Source organism: Hoplias malabaricus, chromosome 3 (genome assembly GCF_029633855.1).
Source record: "Hoplias malabaricus isolate fHopMal1 chromosome 3, fHopMal1.hap1, whole genome shotgun sequence".
NCBI classification, from domain to species: Eukaryota; Metazoa; Chordata; class Actinopteri; order Characiformes; family Erythrinidae; genus Hoplias; species Hoplias malabaricus.
In genome coordinates this window covers 19,187,113-19,214,914 of record NC_089802.1, presented here as the reverse complement: position 1 = coordinate 19,214,914, position 27,802 = coordinate 19,187,113, and the positions used below count along the sequence as shown (strand labels likewise).

Here is a 27,802-nt window from a genome sequence, read left to right as displayed (position 1 = left end):
ATTTTGGCCTGATCTAAACAGTTGTTGAAATCTGTTGTCTCTACAGAACGCTGCAGTCATGAGTATTGATGGTGAAATGGCTGTGTTTGGTGAAGCAGCACCATACCTGCGTAAGCCAGAGAGAGAACGAGCCGAGGCTCAGAACAAGCCTTTTGACGCCAAAACAGCAGTGTTTGTGTCTGATCCGAAAGAGCTGTATGTCAAAAGCACACTCCAGAGCAAAGAAGATGGCAAAACCACTGTAAAGACTGTTTCAGGCCAGGTAAGAGCCCTGAGCAGTTCTACGGAGTGAATGAACAGAAAAATGAGAAATATTAAATATATACAAATTATTAAGAAATTCTCTTTCAAGTAATGTCCAACGATGTGTTAAAAGCATCTTGAAAACATACAGTGGTTGTCCTCACAGGTGAATCACATGATAGGCATCAATCTCCCAGCCTGGCAGTATAGCATGATGGATGAGAGAAACATAGCTGGAGGAACTGGCCAGGAATATACTAGTTAGAATTACATATTCAAAATTGATTTAAGGATGATATCTCATATATATCTTTAATTATATTTAGTTTAATACAAATTTTAATGTAAATATCAATAAAACAGGAAGAAAATTACAGTTTTAAAATGGCCCTCATGTTATATATTATTTAAAACATTTAATTGAACTTGAAAAATATTTTTAAAAACTGATTAAATGCAGGGCGGCACAGTGGTACAGCAGGTAGTGTCGCAGTCACATAGCTCCAGGGACCTGGAGGTTGGGGGTTCTCCCTGTGTCTGAGTTGGTTTCCTCCAGGTGTTCTGGTTACCTCCCATGTGTCCAAAACACATGTTGGTAGGTGGATTGGCGCTCATATATATGTGTGTGATGCCCTGTGAAGGACTGGTGCCCCCTTCAGGGTGTGTTCCTGCCTTGCACCCAGTGATTCCGGCAACCCTGACGTGGATAATTAATGATTAAATGTATCTCTTAACAGTCTGTTTACAGTGTTTTTTTGGTTGATTATTGTATGTTTTTTTATTTCATCACTGTTCAAATAAAAACATCTCGATTTTTACTTTACCACATCATTTGATAATTTCAGCGGTCCTTCACATTGTGTTTTTTCCTTCTCCTGTTAAGGTACTATTTTGGATATACATGGTTTTCTTCGGACAGTGACGATATTTAGTATATTTTTACTGAATAATACAACAAAGATTTTAATATGTTTCTAAGCTCGAACTGTTGTGTGCAAACATCTGCATTCCCTCTGTTGCTCTCTTTTATAGACAGTAACTGTAAAGGATGATCAGGTGTTCCCAATGAATCCACCGAAGTTTGATAAAATTGAGGACATGGCCATGATGACCCACCTCAATGAAGCCTCTGTGCTGTACAAACCTCAAAGAGCGTTATGCAGCATGGATGATTTATGTAAGACTGTATTATTGTATTATGAAGTTAAACCTGTTATTATTTTATTGGATATGAGGATTGACTGCTGAATGTTGACTGGACCTTTCAGACATACTCTGGCTTGTTCTGTGTCACTGTAAACCCCTACAAGTGGCTTCCAGTGTATAATCAGGCAGTAGTGGTTGCCTACAGAGGCAAGAAGCGCCAAGAGGCTCCACCTCACATTTTCTCCATCTCTGACAATGCCTATCAGTTCATGCTCACAGGTAAAAAATCTGTACAAGTTCAGAGGAATTGTTATTCTTAGGACTTGTCCTATACCAGTCTTGAATCTATATATATACCATTGTGATTATCCAGTTATGGATAATAACTGGATAATTTTAGCTGATGGTTGACATCTTACATAACATGGTTTGTTCAGCGTTCTTCTTAAGTACAATTCTAAAACAGCCAGTCTGATGGATTAGCTATTATTTCATTGCTTACAATATCTGTTAGCTTGCAACTGATGACAGATCAGAAGAAACTTTGTCATTTCCTTATAATGTGTGACATATTTATTTAATGTACATGCATTTGTCTTAAAACCAGATGAAAATGCACACAAATCATCCTTGGTGTAAGAAAACGATGTAAAAAAAATCACTGTAATCAGCTCAAAGGTTAGAAGTCATAGGATAAAGTTATTTTGTAATGTAATAAAAATTATGACAAGCTTATAGTTTACTTTTGAAAAGGATCAATAATCAGTATGTCAAAGAGTTAATCACCCTTAATATTGATGACTCCAACTTTTATTTCTCCACACAGACCGAGAAAACCAGTCAATTCTGATTACGTAAGTGAATACAACCATATTATCTGCAAACTATAAAATCAATGCATTCTTCTAATGTTACTGAAAGACGGGAATAAGTGTCCTGACCACACACATTTATACCTCTGCTTTTTTTATTTAAAAAAATCCTTATACTTAACAATAAAAGTTTTAGATTACATTAGAACATTTTAGTTCTTATTATTTTTAAAACATTTCCAGTGCTCAATTCATTCTCAACATTCATCTAGAGTTTTAAAATGGTGTTACATGTAGTTGGTATAAAGAAACCATGACTTGATGAACTCTTAAGAATGAAAGTGCCAAAAAGATTTTCTCCACTCATCCCTCCATAGCTCACCTACAGCTCAAAAGCACTGTAAATAGATGGGGTTAGTCCCTTTGGTTTATGACATCAGAAAGACTGGTTTTCTGAATTTGCCTCTAGGAAACTGTCTTTAGGATGCTGCCATTTTAAAGCAGCAATGCTCAGCCATGGCACTGACTGTGTAAACGATACATCTTCTAACAAATAATAATAATAAAAAAACACCTGAATGTGATAATATGATTAAAAAAAGATGTTTTACTGGACGTAAACATGTGGACAAGTGTTGATAATGATGTTGTGTATAATGAGGATAAGTCATTAAGAAATATCACAAGTAAATTTGTTTTGCTTCTCTTTGCTGGAAGTGGAGAATCTGGTGCAGGAAAGACTGTCAACACTAAAAGGGTCATTCAGTACTTTGCAACAATTGCAGTATCAGGAGACAAGAAGAAAGAGGCTACAGTTTCTGGCAAACTGAAAGTGAGAGCGTCAAAAATGATCTTTCATCACACATATTAAGCCTGGGGCATTGAATTATTGATCAGAGGTGAATGTGTACTGATCTCTCCTGCAGGGAACTCTAGAGGATCAGATCATCTCGGCTAACCCTCTGCTGGAGGCTTTTGGTAACGCCAAGACTGTCAGGAATGACAACTCCTCTCGCTTTGTGAGTGGATAGGATTCCTAGCAGCAGTGTACAAGGCTCCTGAGATATTCTTCTCTCAGCATGTCTGTTCCTAATACCATCAAATCTTTTCCAGGGGAAATTCATCAGAATTCACTTTGGAACCACAGGGAAACTGGCGTCCGCTGATATTGAGACCTGTAAGTAATTTATTTTCCTTTTTATTTTTTATCCCATCCTTTCTCTGTTTCTTTGCTTCAGTGTTTCATGGTACAAACATGGTTTTGGGTATGCCACCATTCTTGTGTAAAAAATGTGGCTGTAGTAATTTGAATTAATTATTTAGCTGATATATATAACCTCCAAGTACCACATTTACCACAGAAACATGCCCCCCCCCTGCTTTTTATTTTCTTAGAATTTGCATACTTAACACAAAATTATCTAAAATTCTTACTAAACATTACAGAGAGAATAATAATAACTAATAATAATAACTAGGCCTAAACTGAACGTTTTAAACACAATTATACATTCATGAGAAAATCTTTGGGCAATAATCGTTTTGAAAGATATAAAAACGAGCAGGGTTCAGTTTAATTTCAGTTACGTGCTTTAAAAGGCTGCAGGTGAGAACAGCGCGGCGGGGGCTTGGGGCACGCGCTCACAACGGCTCTCAGCGTTTTCCTTCAGCCGAGTGTTTTCTTCTATTTTGGCTTCACATGTACAGAATTCTTGCTAAGTTTTTTATTGCTGCCTCTGGATTTAGTCCTTCTGGGCTTCGGAGTATTTCTCGGGCTTGGTCTCGGCTTGTTTTTGCTTTGCCCTTTTTATAATAAAATCCAAATTGCTTACAGGGGGATTGCGTTCCCTCCTTGGAAAACACCCATTGGCTGACACCGGAGCTCAACTGAAGACTGCTGGGCTTAGAAGCAGTGGAATTGTGCTCTGTAGTTATGGAGCACTATTTAGTGATGGTGGGGTGGTGTTTGGGATCCAGAAATAAAGTCTTAGCACTCTGGAGAGACAAGATTTTGTTGCAGCCCTTGACTTTGAATAAGAACGAGTGTTGTTTCTTTTCAGACTTGTTGGAAAAGTCAAGAGTCACGTTCCAGCTGTCTGCAGAACGAAGCTATCACATCCTTTATCAGATCATGTCCAATAAGAAACCAGAGCTGATAGGTAAATGATTCTGCTTTTATCTTTTAAACGATGGAGCTTAATCACAATATTTTTCTGGTCAGGGTCCGGAATGGGTGAAACGAATAATACAACATCACGATATGAGGAGACATTTTTCATGATACATAGTAAATACTTTTTGTTCTTTGGTATATTTTGTTGTTGGTGTCTGTAATTCACACAGACCGAAAGATGTAGTAGTGCCCCATGTAAAATATTATTACAGTGATTTCACATCCAGCACATCACCGCATCATATTAAAGCAACATTAGGTAGTAATTTTACCTTAAAATTACAGCTTTAAAATTGTTGTGATGCTTCACGTAACTTTAATAGGGAGAATATAGTCTCTGCTGTTGCTACTCTGTCATTAACACTGCAGAAATTGCACTATGTAACTTTTGGAGGAGGGTAAGACACCACCCACTTGAGTCTATTTTTTTATTTTATTTTAATTAAAATGGACAAGCATGTAGGATAAGAGAAATACAACATGAGTAAAACATGGTTCAACCGTAATTAAAAGGTACAAATTAAAATCATTTTATAAAATGTATAGTTTAATTTATTTCTACAGAATAGTAAGAAAACACAGTGTAAGGACCTATGGTCAAAATCAAACCCAAATAAATATTTAAATGATTATTTTCAAATTTAAAGGCAGTATGTAAGTATGATTAAATTGTGAGCAGATGGACTGAGAAAACATACTAAGAGACACATACACAAGGGAGTTGAGAACACGCCTCACGACAGCATGGGGACAAAAATAATGTAATAGACACCAGAAAGAGATAAAAAAAAAAGAGGGTGGGACATCCTCTTTAAGTAAAAGCTGGTAATAAGTAAAAGCATTTCTCTGTTTACAAATGAAATAATATCATGGATATCATCAGTTCTTAAATCAAGCTAAGGGATATTATGTACTGGTGATATCCACAATAAGCTTAAAATGTATTGTGTCTTACTGTGGTGAAATGGTAATGATACAGTCATATATTTCCATATTGTCTTTCCCTGGTATCTCCCAATGAATTATATATTCATCTGCTGCAGAGACACTCCTCATCACGACCAACCCTTTTGACTATCCATTCGTAAGTCAAGGGGAGATCAGTGTTGCCAGCATTGATGATAGTGAGGAACTTCTGGCCACAGATGTGAGTGGACATTTTTCTCTGATTACATTACAATAAACCACTTCAACATAATTATTTTCCTGTTTGCTCACTCACATTCACCCAGAGTGCTGTGGACATCCTGGGCTTCACAGCGGAGGAAAAGACTGGGATGTATAAACTGACCGGAGCTGTGCTGCACTATGGCAACATGAAGTTTAAGCAGAAGCAGAGAGAAGAGCAGGCTGAGCCTGATGGCACAGAGGGTAAAAATATTTGGCAACACTTTAGAGTAGAAATATTGTATTACAGGGCGGCGCGGTGGCACAGCAGGTAGTGTCACAGTCACACAGCTCCAGGGATCTGGAGGTTGTGGGTTCTAGTCCCACTCCGAGTGACTGTCTGTGGGTTGTGTTCTCCCTGTGTCTGCCTGGGTTTCCTTTGGGTGCTCCTGTTTCCTCCCACGGTCCAAAAACACATGTTGGTAGGTGGATTGGTGACTCAAAAGTGAATGTGTGAGTATTGCGCCCCCTCCAGAGTGTAATCCTGCCTTGCGCCCAATGAACCCAGGTAGGCTCTGGACCCACCACGACCCTGAACTGAAGTGGCTACAGACATTGAATGAATATTTTGTTACAAAGGTAATATTGTATATGAAAATATTGTATTATTTAGTCATGAATAACTTTTTATTTGTGACACATAGGGTTAATGGTAGGGTTACTAAACAATCATGAGGACAGCCATGGCATAAAGGTTTTAGAAGTGGGCTGGTTTGATTCCTAGGACTAGGACACCAACGTGTTTTTGTACTGTTGGGGGAATCCCATGCAGACACAGGGAGAACACACCAAACTCCTCACAGACGGAGCAGGAATTGAACCCACAACCTCCAAGTCCCTGGAGCTGCTCCACCACAGTGCCACCTATTTTCCTAAACTTCCACAGGAGAAATAGCATGAGAAAATTTAGCCATGAAATCTTTCTGTCCCTGATAAATATGACAAACATTATTTACAGCTTCAAACTGAGAAGGTGCTTAAATAAAAAATGTTTGCATTCATATTAGTGTTGATAAAATAACTACATTCATAAAGATCTGGTGTCAATGGCCTCCTTTGATTTTAGTCTGACACGTGTTACTGGACTGAATATAAGCTACAGTTAGCTACAGTGATTCCACATTAAACACTGATGTGTCATATTATAGATGCTGATAAAGCAGCTTACCTGATGGGCCTAAACTCTGCAGACCTGCTAAAAGCACTGTGTTATCCCAGAGTGAAGGTTGGGAATGAGTACGTCACTAAGGGGCAAACAGTCCAGCAGGTGCCCTCCTCTTAACCTTCAGAATATTGCTAATGATCATGAATGCAATTTATAAGTGAAATGTCAATATGTTTTTGCAGGTGTATAACTCTGTTGGAGCATTGGCAAAGTCGGTGTATGAGAAGATGTTCCTGTGGATGGTCCTTCGTATCAATCAGATGCTGGACACAAAGCAGCCCAGACAGTACTTCATTGGTGTGCTTGACATTGCTGGATTTGAAATATTTGATGTGAGTGATAGCCCTAGGGTCTTAAAAAAGCCATATAGAATACAGTGAGTTGCCAAAAATGAGTAAAAACCTGTTTTATCTTCAAAAATGAGGGGCAATAATAAGTAGTTTGGTGTGATTTTTGGGAAAGACATGGGATGAGGATTTATAGAAATCAGACATAAGAGCTTTAGTGAGGTCAGGTACTTAATATATACTGAGTGTCATATGTTTAGCCACCCTTCCAATACAATTTATAATAAACATGCAGATAAACAGTACACAGAACACAGAGTCTAGTATTATTTATTTCCATAATTAGAGTATTAATATTAGAAAACAAAATAAATATAAAGAGTCTGTTGGAGGCCCCATTTAGGCAGACCCATATAGCTTATTTGGAGGGGCTAAAGAATTTAGGGCGATCTAGCCCCCCTAATGGTGGTTGACACAGCTCAGCTTGGCAGGCGCAAAGCATGTCAGTTTTCCACTGGCAGGGTTCCACGTGAGACGGTGGAGACGGTGACGTTTCTGCTGTATTTGAATGAGCTCTGCATTTCATAGTGATTGACATGTCTCTCTGGCCAATCAATGCTCTTCAGGGTTTACACATCACCATTTAGTACCCACTCGGCACGGTTGGAACCCTGAGGAAGCTGGGACTGAAAACGTGCTCAGTTCCAGGGACCAGATTTGGCCAGTGGAAAAGCAAAAGAGCCGTGCTGAGTCGAGTAGAGTTGTGTAGGTTCCATGCAGTGGAAAAGTGCCATAAGTGAATCTAAAATCACTAACTATATAGGGTGTCTACAAACGTTTGAACATATTACGTATGATAACTGACAGGATGTTTTTTTTTTTCTTGCAGTTCAACAGTCTGGAGCAGCTTTGCATCAACTTCACCAATGAGAAACTGCAACAGTTCTTCAACCACCACATGTTTGTGCTTGAACAGGAGGAGTATAAGAAGGAAGGGATAGAGTGGGAGTTCATTGATTTCGGAATGGATCTGGCTGCTTGCATTGAGCTTATTGAGAAAGTATGAGGCGTTTAGGCTGAGCAGTGAAAAGATTAAAGGAATTTGAGACCATCAAAGCGCACTAGTCAATGTTTTCATGTAACAGACTTATGTTATCCATTTGCAGCCAATGGGCATTTTCTCCATTCTGGAGGAGGAGTGCATGTTCCCCAAGGCATCAGATACAACCTTCAAGAACAAGCTCTACGACCAGCATCTCGGTAAAACCAGCATTTTCCAGAAGCCCAAGCTCGTCAGAGGCAAACCTGAGGCTCATATCTCTCTCGTCCACTACGCTGGCACCGTGGACTACAACGTCACAGGGTGGCTGGACAAAAACAAAGACCCTCTGAATGAAACTGTGGTGCAGCTCTATCAGAAATCAGCTCTGAAGTTGCTAGGTTTCCTGTATTCCAGTTATGCTTCTGCAGAAGGTGAGCTCATCAATACAGTTTTATATATATTATTATATAATATATAATAATATATATAAATATTATATTATATAATTATTATATAATATAATAATTATATATATAATATATTATATATATATAATATATTAATATATATTATATATAATACAGGTATATATATATATATATATATATATATATATATATGAAGTCCATCACACTTCTGTGAAATCAGCCTTAGCAAAAACAACCCAATAAATGAGTGGTTCATCAGGAGACGTGGAGGGGCTATAGGAGGGTAACAACCAAGCAGCAGGATGGCTACCTCCTCCTTTGTGCAAAGAGGAACCGGAGGAGCAGTGCCAGAGCCCTGCAAAATGACCTCCAGAAGGCCACTAATATCCATGTTTCTGCACAAACTATCAGAAACAGACTCCATGAGGGTGGTATGAGAGCTGATGTCCTCAAGTGGGGCTTGTGCTTACAATTGGCATTTGCCAGAGAAAGCCAAGATTGGCATATTTGAATCTGAATCCAAACACAACTGGGACATCATTCCCCAACGCCATGTTGCACCACAGACTGTCCAGGAGTTGACTGATGCTTTAATCCATGTCTGGGAGCAGATCCCTCAGGAGAACATCCGTCGCCTCATCAGGAGCATGCCCAGGGGCTGTAGGGAGGGGCACATAGAGGCCACACACACAACTGAGCCTCATTTTAATCTGTCTTGAGGAATTTCCACTGAAGTTGGATCAGCCTGTAATTTGATTTTCCACTTTTATTTTGAATATGATTCCAAATCCAGACCTCCATGGGATAATAATTTTGATTGGCAATTCTTATGTTCCTTCTCAATGCATTCCACTATGTAATGAACTGGAATATTTCATTCATTGAGATTTAGGATGTTATTTTAGTGTTCCCTTTATTTTTTTTTTGAGCAGTGTATATGTACAGTACTGTGCAGAAGTCTCAGGCACGTAATATAATTGTATATATTTAAACTAATGCCTGCTCAGTAAGTGTGGTGCTTATATAAACTTATATATAATTACAGTAAATCCAAAAAAATAATAATATAAAGCAAATAAGAAATATAAGATCATTTTTTTTCTATAAAGTAGTAGGTGTGAGTGAGTTCGAAGAACAATGTTTTGTTCAGACTCTCCTTCATTGCATGAATTTGTTAAATCATCAGTACACATTATTTAAAATCATTATTTATTAACTGCCAAAACTAGGTATTGAATGACAACCTCAAATAATACAGACTGCCACGAGGAGAGATTTGGAAAAAGTTAAGGCAACACATTCACACACACAATATCACACTAGAATAATGTTATTTGGTTTTATTCTAATGTTGGGCGCTATTTGTTGTTTGTTTGTTTTTTAGCAAACCAATACTTAATGCTCAGATAAATAGATTTTAAATCTCATAATCTCAGGTGCTCAAAACTTTTGCACAGTGTAGATATATGTATGTGTGTATATAAAAAATGTGACATGTATTTACTTTCATTTAGATATCTGTATCAATAGCAATTCTTAATCAATATCTATTTTCTTATCTGTATTTCTATGTTTCGGCCTCTTCTCTTGTTGTATAACCGAATAACTTGTATAACCGGTTGCTGGTGTGTAGAGAGTACCGGTGGAGGAGGTGGCGGATCTGGTGGAAAGAAAGCAGCAAAAAAGAAGGGCTCTTCATTCCAGACAGTGTCAGCTCTCTTTAGAGTGAGTAGGTTATTTCTAATCATATGATTCTGTACAAGCATTTTGGAAGTGAAAACATAAGCCAGTCTGTACCACAGGAAAACCTCGGCAAGCTGATGACCAACTTGAGAAGCACTCATCCACATTTTGTGAGATGCATCATCCCTAATGAGACTAAAACACCAGGTAAACACAGGCAGTTATCTCTGTCTTGGTTTAGTATTAAAGACATCATTAACAAATCCAGTGAAATCCCACAGGTGTAATGGAGAACCATCTGGTTATCCACCAGCTGAGGTGTAATGGAGTGTTAGAAGGAATCAGAATCTGCAGGAAAGGTTTCCCAAGTAGAATTCTGTATGGAGACTTTAAACAAAGGTAATGTTATGTTTGATGAAGGCAGTATTCAAAAGCATCTTATTTAAAATTCCATATCCATTATAACCAGTGCACAGATAACTGAATCTTTCGATTAAAACTGTGTTCAGGTACAAAATACTGAATGCAAGCGTCATCCCTGATGGTCAGTTCATTGACAACAAGAAAGCTGCAGAGAAGCTCTTGGGGTCCATTAATGTGGATCATAATCAGTACAAATTTGGCCACACCAAGGCAAGTATAACGATTACACTGCAAATGGCAAGTGAAACCTGTTACTATAATATTTCCTGCTTTCAGAGAGATAGTTGACAGTTCTGGACATTATTCTCTTGTCTACCTCACTATATTGGCAGGTAATTTGTGTAAAAAGTGAAACGAATATTTATTTTTGACTAATAGTTGACAGAATGAATGAATGAAAGATGTAGGATGGAAGTAAGAAAAAACAAAAGAATGAATATGTGTTGGGTGTTTAACAGGTGTTTTTCAAGGCTGGTCTTCTCGGCACGTTGGAGGAGATGAGGGACGACAAACTAGCAGCTGTCATCACTATCACTCAGGCACTATGCCGAGGCTTCCTCATGAGGACAGAGTTCTCCCAAATGATGGAGAGAAGGTATTACACGGTTTGATCAGTTAATGTTAAAGGTGATTATGAGTTAACAGTTATTACACAAATCGACTGTAACAAATAGTAATAGTTCTGCACAGTAAATAATATATAAATATATGTATTTATAGCAAATAAAATAAATAAATTATACACAGCTTAAGGGCCATGGTGCCAGAACAGATCAAAACAAACACACCTGCATAGCTTAAAAACTACTCATTCCTCAGAACTACTAATATGAGGACTCTTTATCCCAGAGTTATGTGTAAAGTGTAAGAGCTGTCAGTAAGTCAGTAACAGCTGCTTTGACAAAAAACCTGCATGACCATAAGGAGTTTTAAAGAATATTTACCACTTTCCAAACCATCAAACTGTAATAGGGAGAACAATGCCTCTGTCAAAGCTACCCCAAGCTCAGCACAGCAGAAACAGCACTGTATAACTTTTGGAGGAGGGTAGAAAACCACACGCATGCCCTCCCCATTGATTTCATGACACTGCTGTAAAAATGAATTACCCCAGGAGCAAAAATACCAAATCTTACCTAGTGTTCCTTTTCCGTTTAGTGGTAAAGCACTTTGAAATGTACAAATGGTGCTATGTAAAACTTGCCTTAGAACCCGTAATTACAATTAAAAAAACAAAAAACAAAAAAAAACTCTAGGGTGGTGGTATCCTACCCTACTCCAAAAGTTACACAGTGCAGTTTCTGCAGTGCGACACCCAGATTAGTAATGACAGAGGCTCCATTCTCCCTGTTACAGATCATTGGAGCATCACAATGTTGTTGAAACTGTAATTTTAAGGTATAAATATTACATTGTGTTGCTTTAATGAACACTGACTTCACTTTTGGAATGTATTGTGTAGCCTTAGTGTAAACTGATGTCAATCATTTTATGGGTTTCTGTTCATATGCATATTATGAATTAAGATGCCCACACCCAGCACATTGTAAACACTCATCTAACTGCTGTCTTTACAGAGAATCTATTTATATTGTTCAGTACAACGTTCGTGCCTTCATGAATGTGAAACATTGGCCGTGGATGAAGCTGTACTTTAAAATAAAGCCCCTGCTCAAAACTGCAGAGAGAGAGAAGGAGATGGCCACCATGAAGGTGGAGTTTGCGAAATGTAAAGATGACTTAGCGAAGGCCGAGGCAAAGAAAAAGGAGATTGAAACCAAAATGGTGACACTGCTCCAGGAGAAGAATGATTTGCAGCTTCAAGTTCAAACTGTAAGTCAGACAGCAATTAATTTAAATCTGTTTATCTGTGTTCCAAACAATTCAAAGCACAGTTACATTGCCTAAATGTTTGAAGTACGCTGTCTCAACAAAACCTTGTGTGTTCCATTTTGATGGTTTTTTTTTCTGGATATAATTTGGAAAGCCTAGTTTTTACTCATATTGTTTCCAAAATTCAACGTATCAGTAGAAATTGTCCTTGAAATGAAATTATGTTTTTCATTTTTGTGTAGTAATATCTATTTGGAGATATGAGGTTTTATTCCTAGTCATGAGCAGTTGATTCTCTGCTGTGATTTGCTTCTGAAAAGACTCTTTAGAGACCCCAGAGCAAACATCTAATGTTTTTAATAATGTTTTAATGTCTAATCTAGGGCTCTGTTTTTCCTTGGTATTATCTGGTAAGACAAAACAATGACTTATCACAACATATCTCTATACAATAAAGATTAGTTATTATTTAGGATCCCATTGCCTCTAGTATCTCATTGGTGGATATTACTTTTTGGTGGACTAGTCTCAGTCCAGCAGTTCAGGCTAATTTGTGTGTATTTGCTCACACTGAACTGCTATAATTTAATATCTAAATATGTATAACAGCTGTTCAACTTTATCTTAATTCCTAGGTAGCCGAGACGCTGTCTGATGCTGAAGAAAGGTGTGAAGGCCTGATCAAGAGTAAGATCCAGATGGAAGCAAAAGTGAAAGAACTTAATGAGAGGCTGGAAGATGAAGAGGAGATGAATGCTGAGCTGACTTTGAAAAAGAGGAAGCTAGAGGATGAGTGTTCTGAGCTGAAGAAAGACATTGATGATCTGGAGCTCACATTAGCAAAAGTGGAAAAGGAGAAACATGCCACTGAGAACAAGGTAATCACTGGGATACAGAGCTTGATTATTCATTATTATTATTATTATTATTATTATTATTATTAATATTATTATCAGCTAAAACACATCATGGAGCAAAGACTGTAAGGCCCCAAACCACCACACTTTAAAGCAAGGTACAGCAGAGGTGCAATGAGAGAACTATGGAAAATGACACTCCTTGGCCTGTTGGTGGCGCTATAGCAAATCCAAATGCGTTTAAGTCTGTATCTCCTAAACCATGTGACGTAGAAAAAAATTTTCCCCCTGATTTCTCAGGTCCTGACAAATCAAAACATTGATTAGTCAAAATTAAACTCTGCCCACAATGACATTGAGCTAAAATTCTAAATTTGCAAAACCTGCTATTGCCTAATAGTCCGTGGATTTTCAACCAATTCTCTTGAGCTTATTAATAATTGTGTTTTGTCTAAAATTATTTAGGTGAAGAATTTGACTGAGGAAATATCCAACATGGATGAAAGTATTGCAAAGCTATCAAAGGAGAAGAAAGCTCTGCAGGAGGCCCACCAGCAAGCACTCGATGATCTCCAGGCTGAAGAGGACAAAGTCAATACTCTGACCAAAGTCAAGTGCAAACTGGAACAGCAAGTGGATGAAGTGAGTTTTAAAACACTGTCGCTCCTATTTTCTCTTTACATATATGATATTGGGCTGATAATAACTTTAATTAAACAAATAACTTTAATTATGTTACAGATGTTGGATTAATGCACTGCTATGAATCTTGCCCAAAGACATAAATATAATGAGGAATATCTGCCAATGCTGGGAATTCCCTGTCCTCTCCACTCCATAAATTATAATTCTGCCATAGAGCCCTGCACTTTGCATTAATTAATTCTGATATAAAATATGGTAAAGACAAATTGTCTTACTGTTAATACACTACAATGTAAATATATCAAATGGTAGATGTGTATTAAAATATTAATATGATCACAAATATGATTAAGCTTTTATTACTTTAATTTAATTTAATATATATTAAATTATATTACATTAATATAGTCTACTACAGGGTGGCACGGTGGAGCAGCAGGTAGTGTCGCAGTCACACAGCTCCAGGGAGTTTTTTTTGGTTCGAGTCCCGCTCCAGGTGATTGTCTGTGAGGAGTTGGGGTGTTCTCCCCGTGTCCATGTGGGTTTCCTCTGGGGGCTCCGGTTTCCTCACACGGTTAAAAAACACATTGATAGGTGGATTGGTGACTCAAAATGTGTCCCTAGGTGTGAATGTGTGTGGGTTTCACCTTGTGAAGGACTGGTTATGTTCCTGTGTTCCCTTTCCTTAAAACTAGCACTATTGCATATATAGGTTTTGGCAAGGTATGTATTTTGCTGTCACACAGCAATAGGGTTCTGAGGTCCTGAGTTGGATCTCTACTTCAGGTCACTGTTTGAGTGATTGGGTGAGTGTGTGCTGCCTTTAACCTGTAATGGACTGGCTCCCTGTCTGGAGTGTGTTATTGCCTTGAGCCAAATGATTCTGTGATGGCTCCAGACCTACCCTGACCCTTTTTTTTTGTGTATGTTTGCACCAATAGTTAGAAGATTCCTTGGAGCAAGAAAGGAAGATCCGCTTGGATCTGGAGAGAGCAAAGCGAAAGCTTGAGGGTGACCTGAAACTGACACAAGAGTCCATAATGGACCTGGAAAACGACAAGCAGCAAAAGGAGGAGAAACTGAAAAAGTATGAAAATACATAAAAACATCATGTGTTCAACACTGTAAAAGCCAGATATCATTCTATATTTAGACAAAAACTACATGTAAAATTTTGGTAGAGGATTCAGACTGGACAGTAATTTAATTGAGGCTTGAATACCTCACATCATTTGACAATATACAATGCCCTGCGTTTGGTTTCCGCACGTTCACAGCGCCACACAGTGGAGTACAATACAGTTGAGCTGATAGAATTTTAAGTGGCTTGTGCTAATTCTGACACTTCTGCCAATCCACACACATTGTTTTTCTGTTTTGAAATTGATCAGCATTAATTCAGTGTAATGAAGAATTCATGTTATTTAGCACATTTTCCTCATGTTATGTATAAACACGTGTTCAGGTGCATTTTATTTTAGTGAGGTGTTTGAGTTTGAAGTATCTTAGTGAAAAGCATTACAGTTGTGTCTTGACTCAAAATAGAAGCTGCATTCCTTATTTATAAAAAATGACAGTAATAGTCAATTGCATAAACTGTCACACTTTTAATTAAATTTTATAATCTATAATGCTGAGAAATACAATGGATTCAGAATGTAGTTAGTGCTACATGCCTTATTTGTAAAATGTTTGTAGGACACCCAGTAATTACCACATATTTCTAGAATCATACCCTTTACTTAGTACATTTTTTTTTATCTTACGACTTACTTAACAGGTACTTAATCTGTACTTAGTGTGCCTCATTTGTAAAATGTTTGTAAGACACCCACTAATAAGCACATATTTCTAGTATCATACACAGCAAATTCACCAGTGATAAATCAACACCATTAGTGTAAAAATGTAAACTCTCAGTATTAATTTATGTCGACACACTCAGTATTAATTTAACACTAATAGTGTTGATGAATATGTGTGTTTAAAATTTATCTGACAGGAAAGATTTTGAGATCATGCAGCTGCTCAGTAAAATTGAGGATGAACAGAGTTTGGGAGCACAGCTTCTGAAGAAAATAAAGGAACTCCAGGTCAGCTCATTCAGCCTAGTAGATATGTAAAATTTGTTCTTGTTCTGAGGTCTGTCTTTACAAAGGCTGTAGCTCTCATCATACTTCTTCAAGCAGGCCCGTATAGAAGAGCTGGAGGAGGAGATCGAAACTGAGCGTGCTGCACGGGCCAAAGTGGAGATGCAGAGATCTGATCTATCCAGGGAACTTGAGGAGATTAGTGAGCGGCTTGAGGAAGCTGGTGGTGCTACTGCTGCACAAATAGAATTGAACAAGAAACGAGAGGCAGATTTCCAGAAGATGCGTCGGGACCTGGAAGAGGCCACCCTGCAACATGAGGCGACTGCTGCTGCCCTGCGGAAAAAACATGCAGACACTGTGGTGGAGCTCGGAGAACAGCTTGACAACCTCCAGCGTATCAAACAGAAGCTGGAGAAAGAGAAGAGTGAATATAAAATGGAGATAGATGACCATATGTTACCAATATGGAGGCCATGGCAAAGTCAAAGGTAGCAGGGTTTGTGTGTGCCTGTTTTTTTTAATCACCATTGCAATATTCACTATATATATATATATATATATATATATATATATATATATATATATATATATATATATATATATAATTATTATTATTATGTGTCAGCCCTAGTCCTAAGTGTTAACAGTGTATAGTAATGATTAACTATACCAACATTTAATAGTGGACCAACATTTCTACTTGTATTTGCACTTTATAGGCCAACTATGAGAAAATGTGTCGGTCACTGGAAGACCAACTCAGTGAATATAAGGCCAAGCATGAAGAGAACACTCGTTTGCTAAATGATATCGGTGCTCAAAGAGCGAGACTTCAAACTGAGAACGGTATACATTAAGTCCATATTTTTGCTATTCATATCCTACAACTCTTCAATAGTCTAGTCATGGTTTACACTCTGCCCCTTCAACAGGAGAATTTTCTCGGCAGCTGGAAGAGAGAGATGCCTTGATCTCTCAGATGGCCAGATCCAAATTGGCTTTTACCCAACAGATTGAAGACCTTAAAAGACAAGTGGAGGAAGAAACAAAGGTATTCCTTAAATTTGAAGTTTTAGAATCAAGGGCACAATTCTCTAAGAGTTTGTTCTATCACTAATAGATTAGCAATTAACTTCATTCTCTGTGGATGGGCCCTTCCTCTCCCACTTCACTCAGCATGATGCTAGTTATTAAGGGCCTAAATAACAATATGCAATTAGTGTTCACCTCCAAGTATGTTGCATATGAGCAGTTGAAAAAAGGAAGACTGACTAGGTAGCATTATGTAATAGAAGAGAATTAGCTAGCAAGTGCTTTTAAAGACTGTTTTGTTAAAGGACTCTGATTTGTTAATCTAATTAACTTTTGTTACAAAAGTTTATTAATTATAAACTGAGCCTGAATATAAAACCAAAATTTTGAGTTGTGAATTTTATTTTGTGCAGTGGATTTCACAGAAAGCCAGAATCTACAGATACATTTGATCACATGCTGGAACATGCTAACACAGGTGCCATTAAAAGCACCTCTTCACTTTTTCACCTTATTGACATGTCACTGTGGTGTTTTTATATGCCAGTCAACGTCATGGCTGAGAAATTTCGACTTTGAAACTGCAGTTTTTCCAAGACAGTCCCACATGGGTGAATTCAGATAGCCAGAGTAGCATAAATCTAACGGGAAAAAAACTGAGAAAAACAACATAAGAGAAATGTTATATCCTATATATTAGTCCTAAAAGCTGTAATTAATCAGCCAGTACACGCCACATGTATCTACAGAAAAGGTAAAAAGGCCCTAAAACTGAACCATCTGGGACTCAAAAATTGTACCAAATTGCTATAATATGCAACATTGTTTGTCTTTTTCTTGTTTTATCATCATCATTATCATTATAGTTATTATTAATATTACATTATTTTTCAAGGCTAAAAATGCTCTGGCACACGCAGTGCAATCTGCTCGCCATGACACCGAGCTGCTCCGAGAGCAGATTGACGAGGAGCAGGAGGCCAAGTCTGAGCTCCAAAGAGGAATGTCAAAGGCCAACAATGAGGTAGCTCAGTGGAGAACCAAATACGAGACTGATGCCATCCAGCGAACTGAGGAGTTGGAGGAGGCCAAGTACAAAGCATTGTCCATAGAAAATTTATTTTAGGTATATACTAAGACACGTTGATATATTTAAACTTTTTATTACTAGGAAAAAACTGGCCCAGCGCCTGCAAGATGCAGAAGAGTCAATAGAAGCTGTGAATGCAAAGTGTTCTTCCCTTGAGAAAACCAAACAGAGGCTACAAGGTGAGGTGGAGGACCTAATGGCTGATGTGGAGAGGGCAAATACACAAGCAGCCACCCTTGATAAAAAGCAAAGGAACTTCGACAAGGTGAGACACTGAGAAATTCTATATTGAAAATACACACAACATATGCCAAGAGAATTTCTTATAGAAAAGCAGAGTTATACTGGGATGTCTGCCCACTTTTACTGCTAGAAAGGCTTTAGGCTAGAAATATTTTAATGAGGATTTGATGGCATTCAGCAGGTGGTGACTGATGTCAATCACCTCCAATTTTTCCCAATAGGATTGAGTGGACCTTCATTGATTCATTGAGGCTTAAAAACCCCTCAAGCTAAAACTTGGTATTAAGCATTGCAAGCTACTCCATAGTGTGTCACTTCATTTAATGCTTTTCTACTGTGAAGTCAGAAATTAGCTGAATTAGCAGCCTTCATTAATTATAAGAAGTGCCTATAAATATTCTGCATGTGGAGCATAATTCAGTCAAACAACAAAACCAATAAATTGCCTCAAACTCATTTCAGGTTTTGGCGGAGTGGAAGCAGAAATATGAAGAGAGTCAAGCGGAGTTCGAAGGGGCTTTGAAAGAGTCCCGTTCTCTTAGTACTGAGGTTTTCAAAATGAAAAACTCTTATGAAGAGGCATTGGACAATTTGGAGACTTTCAGACGAGAGAACAAGAACCTGCAGCGTAAGCTGAGCTGATTTAATGATTCACATGTTCGGTCTTATTTTTCTCAGTGTGTAATATCTGTGTTATCGGTGTAATCCTAGAGGAGATAATGGATCTCACTGAGCACCTTGGAGAAAGTGGGAAAGTCATCCATGAACTTGAGAAAGCAAAAAAGCAAGTGGAAATGGAAAAGATAGAAATTCAGACAGCTTTAGAGGAAGCTGAGGTGAGTCATCATGGGGTGGGGGACGGGGGGGGGGGGGGGGCAACAATAGTTCAGTAATTGAGGAAATGTACTACTTTAGTATTATTAATACAGTTAATATACAATAGTATTTGACCAAGAGAACATCTACATTGTCACAGGCATCTATGGAGCATGAGGAATCTAAGATTCTTCGTATTCAGCTGGAGCTGGCCCAAGTGAAATCTGAGGTGGACAGAAAGCTTGCTGAGAAAGATGAGGAAATGGAGCAGATCAAACGTAACAACCTACGCATGATTGAGTCTATGCAGTCCACACTGGATGCTGAGGTCAGAAGCAGAAATGATGCACTAAGAATTAAGAAGAAGATGGAGGGAGACCTTAATGAAATGGAGGTTCAGCTGAGTCACGCAAATCGGCAGGCAGCTGAAGGCCAGAAACAACTCAGAAACGTCCAAGGCCATTTGAAGGTATTAAGGCCATTAAGGAGTTTATATATATATGTATGTATATATATATATATATATATATATATATATATATATATATATATATATATATATATATATTTTTTTTTTTTTTTTTTTCATAATAAAAGAAAATTAAGGCTAATCTCTAATGCTTCATTGATGCTATAAGAATGGGAAAAAGATCATATCAATTGTCTGACTGCATTTTAAAATTGCAGCACGAGCTCTTTCGTTCTATTTGTCATACTACTTTCTGTAAAAAATTAGTTCTTTAACTCCATGTAATATATTAGATCCCTGGTGGAAAGCATATAACTACATATATGATATGTTTGTTCAGGATACAAGTGTCCAGCTGGATGAGGCAATCAGGTCTCAGGAGGATCTAAAGGAGCAGGTGATGATGATGGAAAGGAAGAACATGCTGATGCAGGCTGAGATCGAGGAGCTGAGAGCTGCTCTGGAGCAGACTGAGAGAAGTCGTAAAATGGTGGAGCAGGAGTTGGTGGATGCTAGTGAGCGTGTGGGCCTCCTGCACTCCCAGGTCATCATCTTTTTTTTTCATTCTCTTTCTGCACATAAAAAACAAGAATTTGCTCATTTAGCGATCGTAGAATGCTTCAATTTGCCATACCTAAGAATGCATTAAGTTAATTGTGTTAAGGAACAAAGTGACATAAATTGCTTCAAATAGACTATTTTAAGACTATTGATTTCTTTTTTGACAATATCTTCTACACTCAAGCATTGGGTGCAAGGCAGCAACAGACCAAGGACAGGATGCCATTCCTTCATAGGGCATCAGGCATTTAGTCACTCAATTTTAGACAGCCAGTTGACTTACTTTTTTGTTCTTTGGGAGGAACTGACTATGCACTGACACTGCACTGACCCTACACCTCATGGTCTCTCAGACCCCTACAGAGAGCTGTAGGGTTGTAAACCCAAATTTAAACCCAAAAATAAACCCCTGCAGTTATCAAGTCAGAAATTCCACAGAGCAGGAAAGAACTGTTTCCCCTGAACCATTCATATAGTTCTAAACACAATCAAAAAATTAGTACCAATTTACCATGCATTTTTATTAGAGGTAAAGAAAACAAAAAATATATATATATATTGATAAAATATTTATATAAAATTGGATTAGGAACACTTACACATTGTCCATGTTTTCAGCTCCACTGACCATACAGGAGCACTTTGCAGTTTAATAATCATACTTTCTTATGCCCATTTCACACTGTTCTTCAATGGTCAAGACCCCCACAGAGCAGGTATAGCTTGGGTGGTAGATCATTCTCAGTGTGACACTGACGTGGAGGTCATGTGTTAGTGTGTTTTGTTCTCATACGAGTGGATCAGAGACAGCAGTGCTGCTCGAGTTTTTAAAGCCCACAGTGTCACTTCTGGACTGAGGATAGTACACCAACAAAAATATTTTGGCAACTGCGTCCTGTGTCCACTGATGAAGCACTTGAGAACAACCAACACTGTGCAGCAACAGGTGAGAACAGATGAGCTACTGTCTTTACATCTGCAGAGAGGACCAGTGGGGTAGGTGTATCTAATAGGGTGGACAGTGAGTGAGCACAGTTTTTAAAAACTCGAGTAGCACTGCTGTGTCTGAGCCACGTCAGTGCAACTGTAGTCCGAGAATGATCCACCACCCAAATCATACCTCCTCTGTGGGTATGAATGTTGAAAAACAGGGTGAAATGGGGATAAGAATGTATGCAGAGAAACATGTGGTGTACAAACTGTAGGACTACAAAGTACAAAGATTTAATGGACAGATACAAGGTAGGGGTTCCTTACTCTGTGATCATTATAACAAACTACAAATCATATTTTCAAATAGTACATGGGTAACAATATTGATGCCATTTGTTTAACTTCACCACGGCCTTGCTACTTTTTCTGCTAAGAGGGCCAGTCTGTAGCACATCATTTGTTGTGTACTAAGAGCATTAATATCTGGAGCGCAGTATTAATAGTGGCGATTATCTGCTTTATATTCTCACACTGCTTTGACCTCGCTGAGGCCAGCTTTGTTTGACTAACCATTTCACACAGCTGTTTTCTATTCTTTTTAATAAAAACGCTCACCCTGATGTAGAACACCAGTCTCCTCAATGCCAGGAAGAAGCTTGAGTGTGATGTAAATCAACTCCAAGGAGAGGTAGAGGAAGCTGTCCAGGAGGCCAGAAACGCAGAGGAAAAAGCAAAGAAGGCCATCACTGACGTAAGGTCCTATATATTACTCTTAAGCAATCCAACTTCCTCCAGTGACTCAACTCTGAGTTTTGACCTTGTGCTCTGATAGAGGCTTAACAAAACAAATGTGTTGCTTGGGAATCAAGACATTTTTAAAAGAGCTGCCAGGCAGAAAGCTCTAGACATTAAAAGAAGGCAAAAAAATCTCATTCATTTTACACTATCAAAACGTTCTGTTCTCTCCAGTAATGTAATGTTTTAAATCTGTACTGGAGAATTTGTTGATCATTTTTCTTTCCAAATCTTTCCAACTTTTTTGTTCTGTCTCACAGCCCTGTGTTTCCACACCGTTGGGCTTTTGCAGTATTCACACACTCACTGTCCCATACACTCATGTTTTATTTGACACTCATTTTAACACTGTTAAAAATGGAACGTACTCTTTTAATTCTTGTGCATCAGAACATGGCTCTGTAGCTCAGGATCTCTCAGCCAAATGAACAGCAGGACTGGAGGCTTTCTGAAAGCTGGCTAATCATTTCAAAGCAAAGCTCAATCAGCCTGCTCGCCCTAATGACTAACTCCCATAGCTACTGCTGTACAAATACTCCTGCAAGCCAACAGTCTGGAGAGAGGAACAGCTACACACTGCTTAAAAATACACCGGGTTCCAAAAAGAAGGCTCTGAATCCTTGTCTTCACACAACAAGCACAAAATACATCAACATTACAAGAGAACACAATTTGTCACCCAAATCCTTCAAACTGCTGGCGTTCATTGATATCTTACTACATTATATGTTTTCATGATAGGGACAAGTTATTTTGGTGGTCACAAGTTCACATCAACTGCACTTACACTCATTTAAAGCTTTTCTACACACCTAAAATGCTTCATGTTATTTGGAACTTAAGAGCGTCTCTCAATATTCATTAATATGCAACAGACAGGAGCACGCCATCAGGGACAGGGTGCCGTTCCAGTGCAGATGCCAGTCACCCTGTCAGGCCCACACTCACACTTGTGAGCAGTTTCACATCGCCAATCGACCTACCAGTGTTTGTTTTTGAACTACGTGAGGAAACCCACACAGACACAATGAGAGAACAGACCAAACTCCTCGTAGACAGGGATCCAAAGTGGGGATTGAACCCAGGAACCTGAGGCTCTGGAGATGTATGGCAATAAGTTACTGGAGTTGGGGTAACGAGACTGAACCATTACTGTGTTTACTCGACATATAACCCCTTAAACAATCCGAAAAATAACCTCAAGAAAATGGGCTGCCACTGAGCATGCTGGGAGCTCCCCTGCGAGCTGCCCAGCCCCTATCATGCTTGATGCCGCCACAGTATTATCTATACCAAGGGTGGCAAACCTATCAGACACTAAGAGACAGAAAAAATCCACATTACTCCTAGGCGCCACAGGCTATGTACATACACAAAGATGCATGCACACAACTACCAAGTTTACAGCAACTGCAATTTCTTATGACAGTCACTTCCTCTTCACTAACTCTGTTTACCATCACTTCAGACTCTAAATAGCAATGGCAGGACTGTGATGAAGAAAGTTTTTTTTTTTTTTAAGACCGAAAAAAAATCATGACATTTTAGACCAATATCTCCTCACACTCCTAAAGGAAAATCCTCGCTCTTCCCAAGAGTCCTGTGACACAGTGGCAGATACAGCGGAGGCTTCTTTTTGCCATGTGTAAAATTATGTCAGAGTATGGTTCTAGAACTGTCTTGTTTCCTGCTGAGAAACAGAACAGAGAGAAAGGAGAGAGCAGTGGGAAAAGGAGAAATTGAGCATGGGTTGATTCGCCTTGACTACAGCCACAAAAACAGACAGGTCATTTTCCTTTTATTTCCTTGTGATTTTCTGTTTACACATCAAAAACAGGCTGTTTCCCAATTTTCATTTTTCCCATTTCAGAATGAATATCAAATCACTCAATGGTACAATGAACCAACACATATTTAGCAATATTTTATATTTTGAATGGAAGAGCTACTCTTGTACAATGGCTGTGGGTTGGTCTCTAACTTCCTGCTCTTGTTCTAGTGGATTCATGTCATGGTGGAAGTTATTAAGAGGAACAGAACATTTCCTGTTTGTTATTGTTTTTGTTAATTTGCTACTCACTGATGTATCCACGGGTCTTAGTTCCTATTTTTCTTAAGCCACTTACATTTGCTGGGTCCTGTGAATATATGTTTCAGAATTACAAAATAAAAAGCACAGAAACTTAATATCATCTGTGGTTGGTCAGAATTGTTATTGCACATAGCCAAACATTTGTGAGGGTAGAGGCTTTCATATACTTTTCTGTGATATGACACTTTCACAGGGTCTAAATAACAAATAACAAAGCAAACTAGTACCAGAATGCATCTTTATTACTGTTCAGTTATATATTATAATTGTCAGATGTAATTTCCAATTGAAAATCCAGGCTGCTATGATGGCTGAGGAGCTGAAAAAAGAGCAGGACACCAGTGGACACCTGGAGAGGATGAAAAAGAACCTGGAGGCTTCAATCAAAGACCTGCAGCACCGCCTGGATGAGGCTGAAAACCTGGCCATGAAGGGAGGAAAAAAACAGCTCCAGAAACTAGAGGCCAGGGTATGAACTGCTGCTCTTCAAGACGGGACAAAAGAGAGCTAGGTGTTTTCAGACAAGTAAAGAAATGCAAGCTGGTTATGTCACAGAACCTTTGTTAATCTCTCTGGGTTTCTAGGTCCGTGAACTGGAGAATGAGCTTGATGCTGAACAAAAGCGTGGCACAGATGCTGTTAAAAATGTCCGTAAATATGAGAGAAGAGTAAAGGAGCTAACCTACCAGGTCAGTTGTCAATTTACCTCGGAATCTCAAAAGAGCATCCTAAATAGATCTTAGCTTAAGTTTCTGGTTTTGGGTGTTTTTACTGGCATAGAGCATTGCTTTAAAATCTCAGGGACCACAGTAAAAATATTACAAATCTTTGTATGATGCTAAAATTGGGTGTTATTTGAAAACAAGTTGAAACTTGGCAAGCTTACACCTATTTGTCATATGTTTCTAGCATTTCAGAAATCGGAAAATAAGGTCCAAAATAAACAGATTTTGTCATATTCATAACACATGGAGGTTTTGTTGATTTATAAGAATCACGATTATTTATTTAATATAGGATTAGGTTTGTCCAGGCATATTCAAATGCCTTTAAAAATATATAAAACTATAATTAAACTGGTTTAAAATCATTTATGTGTTTATCAAACCTTTCTGAGAATTCTCTGGAAAAGAGCACAATAAACTGCTTACAAATAAAATACATAATTATTTGAATTAAGTCTTTTTCTGAAACCGTTCTTAAAAAAACAATTAATTGAAAGCTCATTTATTTTAAAATCCTCCTCTGGTCGTAGACTAAACCTCTAAAATCTCAGCTCTGTTCATTACAATTATACATTTAGACATTATTTCCAAGACAAAAACCGCTAATGCCTTAGATATTGAGTCTCATTCAATATGACCTCATGAATGTCAGTGTAAAAATGATCTTTTAAAAGTAAGTTTGGAGCATTTTTATTGGTCCCTTCATCATGAAATTTTCACACAATGTGAAAGAAAGCTGTTGTGTTTAAATGATGAAGTAAAACTCTGAGATACTGATTTTTAATTGGACAGCGACAATCATTGAGCATCTAACATGTTAGAATGGTATCCAATTTATATTTCTCTGTAAGGTCCCTTTAATTCATTTTTATATACTTGCTGCAATCTCAATGAGAAATAGTGGACACTAATTTAAAATGATTTCACTCAAAAACAGTGAGCTCCTTTTGTGTCCTTTCTTTTGAGTACGAATCTTAATATGACTTTTATATTAGCCAAGTTGATTCTGTGTAACTGCATCATATTTGAGCAACATTTTTGTTAACAGACTGAAGAGGACAGGAAGACTGCCTTGAGACTTCAAGATCTGGTTGATAAACTTCAGCTCAAAGTGAAGACCTTCAAGCGACAGGCCGAAGAAGCTGTAAGTGTCCTTGGTACTGAAGAAATGGCATCAAGCATGAAATGAATGTACACTATATGGCCTACATATTGGAACATTTATGGTTGTTTGTAAACATTACTGATTAGAAAATTAGTGAGGTCACTTAATGATGTTGGATGATTAGTTTTGGATCACAAAAACAATTAATTCCAAAGATATTGGACGAATCTACTTCACTCCAGTGAACAGTGTTCCACTGCTCCTCAACTCAATGGTAGGGACTTTATAACTCTAGCCCATTCCTGGCATTCGGGACAGTGACCATAAAATTTTATACATTTCTATGGAGATCATACAAGCTGTGTTTGCACAGCTGAACATGTGTGTCCACAGTGGATGCATCTACATGTAGCTGAATTAAAATGTGTCTACAGATGTTTGCACATATGATGTACATTATATTCACAGGAAGAGCAGGCCAACACTCACCTGTCCAAGCTGAGGAAGGTGCAGCATGAGCTGGAAGAGGCAGAGGAGAGAGCTGATATTGCAGAGACGCAGGTTAACAAGCTGAGAGCCAAGAACCGTGATGTTGGAAAGGTGTTTTTCTTTCTTTATTTGTCTATTCAGATTATCATATTGTATTCCAATTGTATGAATGGACAGATGTTCATGTCTTCCTTCTTGTTTACATTTGTTCACAGGCTGCTGAATCTGAGTAGAAGAAAATGACATGGATAATCACTTAGCTCCTATACATAAATAGCCATGGTAGATCACTTAATCAATAATTCATTCAAATGAAAGCCAGGCATGAGCTGTCTGTGAGGTTTTTATTCTTGCAAAGCTAAGTGTGACCTGTAATAGTCAACTGAACGGATGAAGTACACACGACTTAAGAGTACTAATACTGCATATATAATTCAGTATTATTTCACTTCTCTAGTACTGGTGTAACATCTATAGACAGAGATAGAGAGGTACTACATTGAGATATTTGTGCACTTTAAGCACTATTTTTTTTAGTATGTGTAATATGAATAATTTACTATCAGCATTATTAAAACCGTATCTTAGTGTTGAGCTCTGTCAAAGATTCTCCATTTACCTAATGAAGGAAGGGACATTCAGAAATGTCTGTGATTGACTGAGAGGCAAATGTATCATTATTTATCAAATATATAACAAATGTGTGTTTTGTTTTGGCTTTGACACCTACTTTAGGTGCACTATTAAATTTTGAGTGCCTACTTGTGTTATTGTACTTACCTTATCTAGTCAATAAGGTCACCAAACCTGAATACAGAAAAAATAAATATTTGTGTATTAACCAAGTTGACCTCCATTGGCCAAAAAGGAGAATCACGACAACACATCACTGGTCCCGAGCTTTGTTTTTCTAACAGGTGTCTCAGACACAGAATGCACTTGTGCTGATAGCCTTGCTAAAATACGTATATATATATACTTTATATTTTAAAATTGAGTTTTACTAGTTTGGAAATAAAAGGATATCTTTGGTGTGCCTTTGCCTTGATACGTCATAGCAACTTCATTAGATGGATTTTCAAACAGAGAGAGTGATGAGCTACTGACATCTAGTGGTCAAAGAAAGTTTTCTGTACGTCACCTGTATGGTAGTTTTACAAATAAACAATAAAAAATGTAATATTGTGATATTGTTGTAGTGTCTGCAGTCATATTTTAATATAGCTGATAGTGTTAAAATTAGTCCCAGACATACCCCAGAAAATTAACTAAATAAATCTGATATTTGCTGATTAAAACGAGCCTAGTTATTAGCTTGGTTTTGAATACATTGTAAACTTGTCAAAAACTCGTCAAAGCCCAGCGTAGCTATCTCACAAACGCATATTGTTCGGTTTAGCCAGGTAAGCCCACATGTGAGGGCTGTCTAACGGACCGTTCCTTAACCGTTTCCAT

The 27,802-nt window shown here is 38.0% G+C and overlaps 1 pseudogene; it reads left to right on the top strand.

The window, feature by feature from the left end:
* The first annotated feature begins 58 nt into the window (after nt 1-58).
* On the top strand, nt 59-27,428 carry LOC136692770 (myosin heavy chain, fast skeletal muscle-like; annotated as a pseudogene).
* The last annotated feature ends 374 nt before the right edge of the window (nt 27,429-27,802 follow it).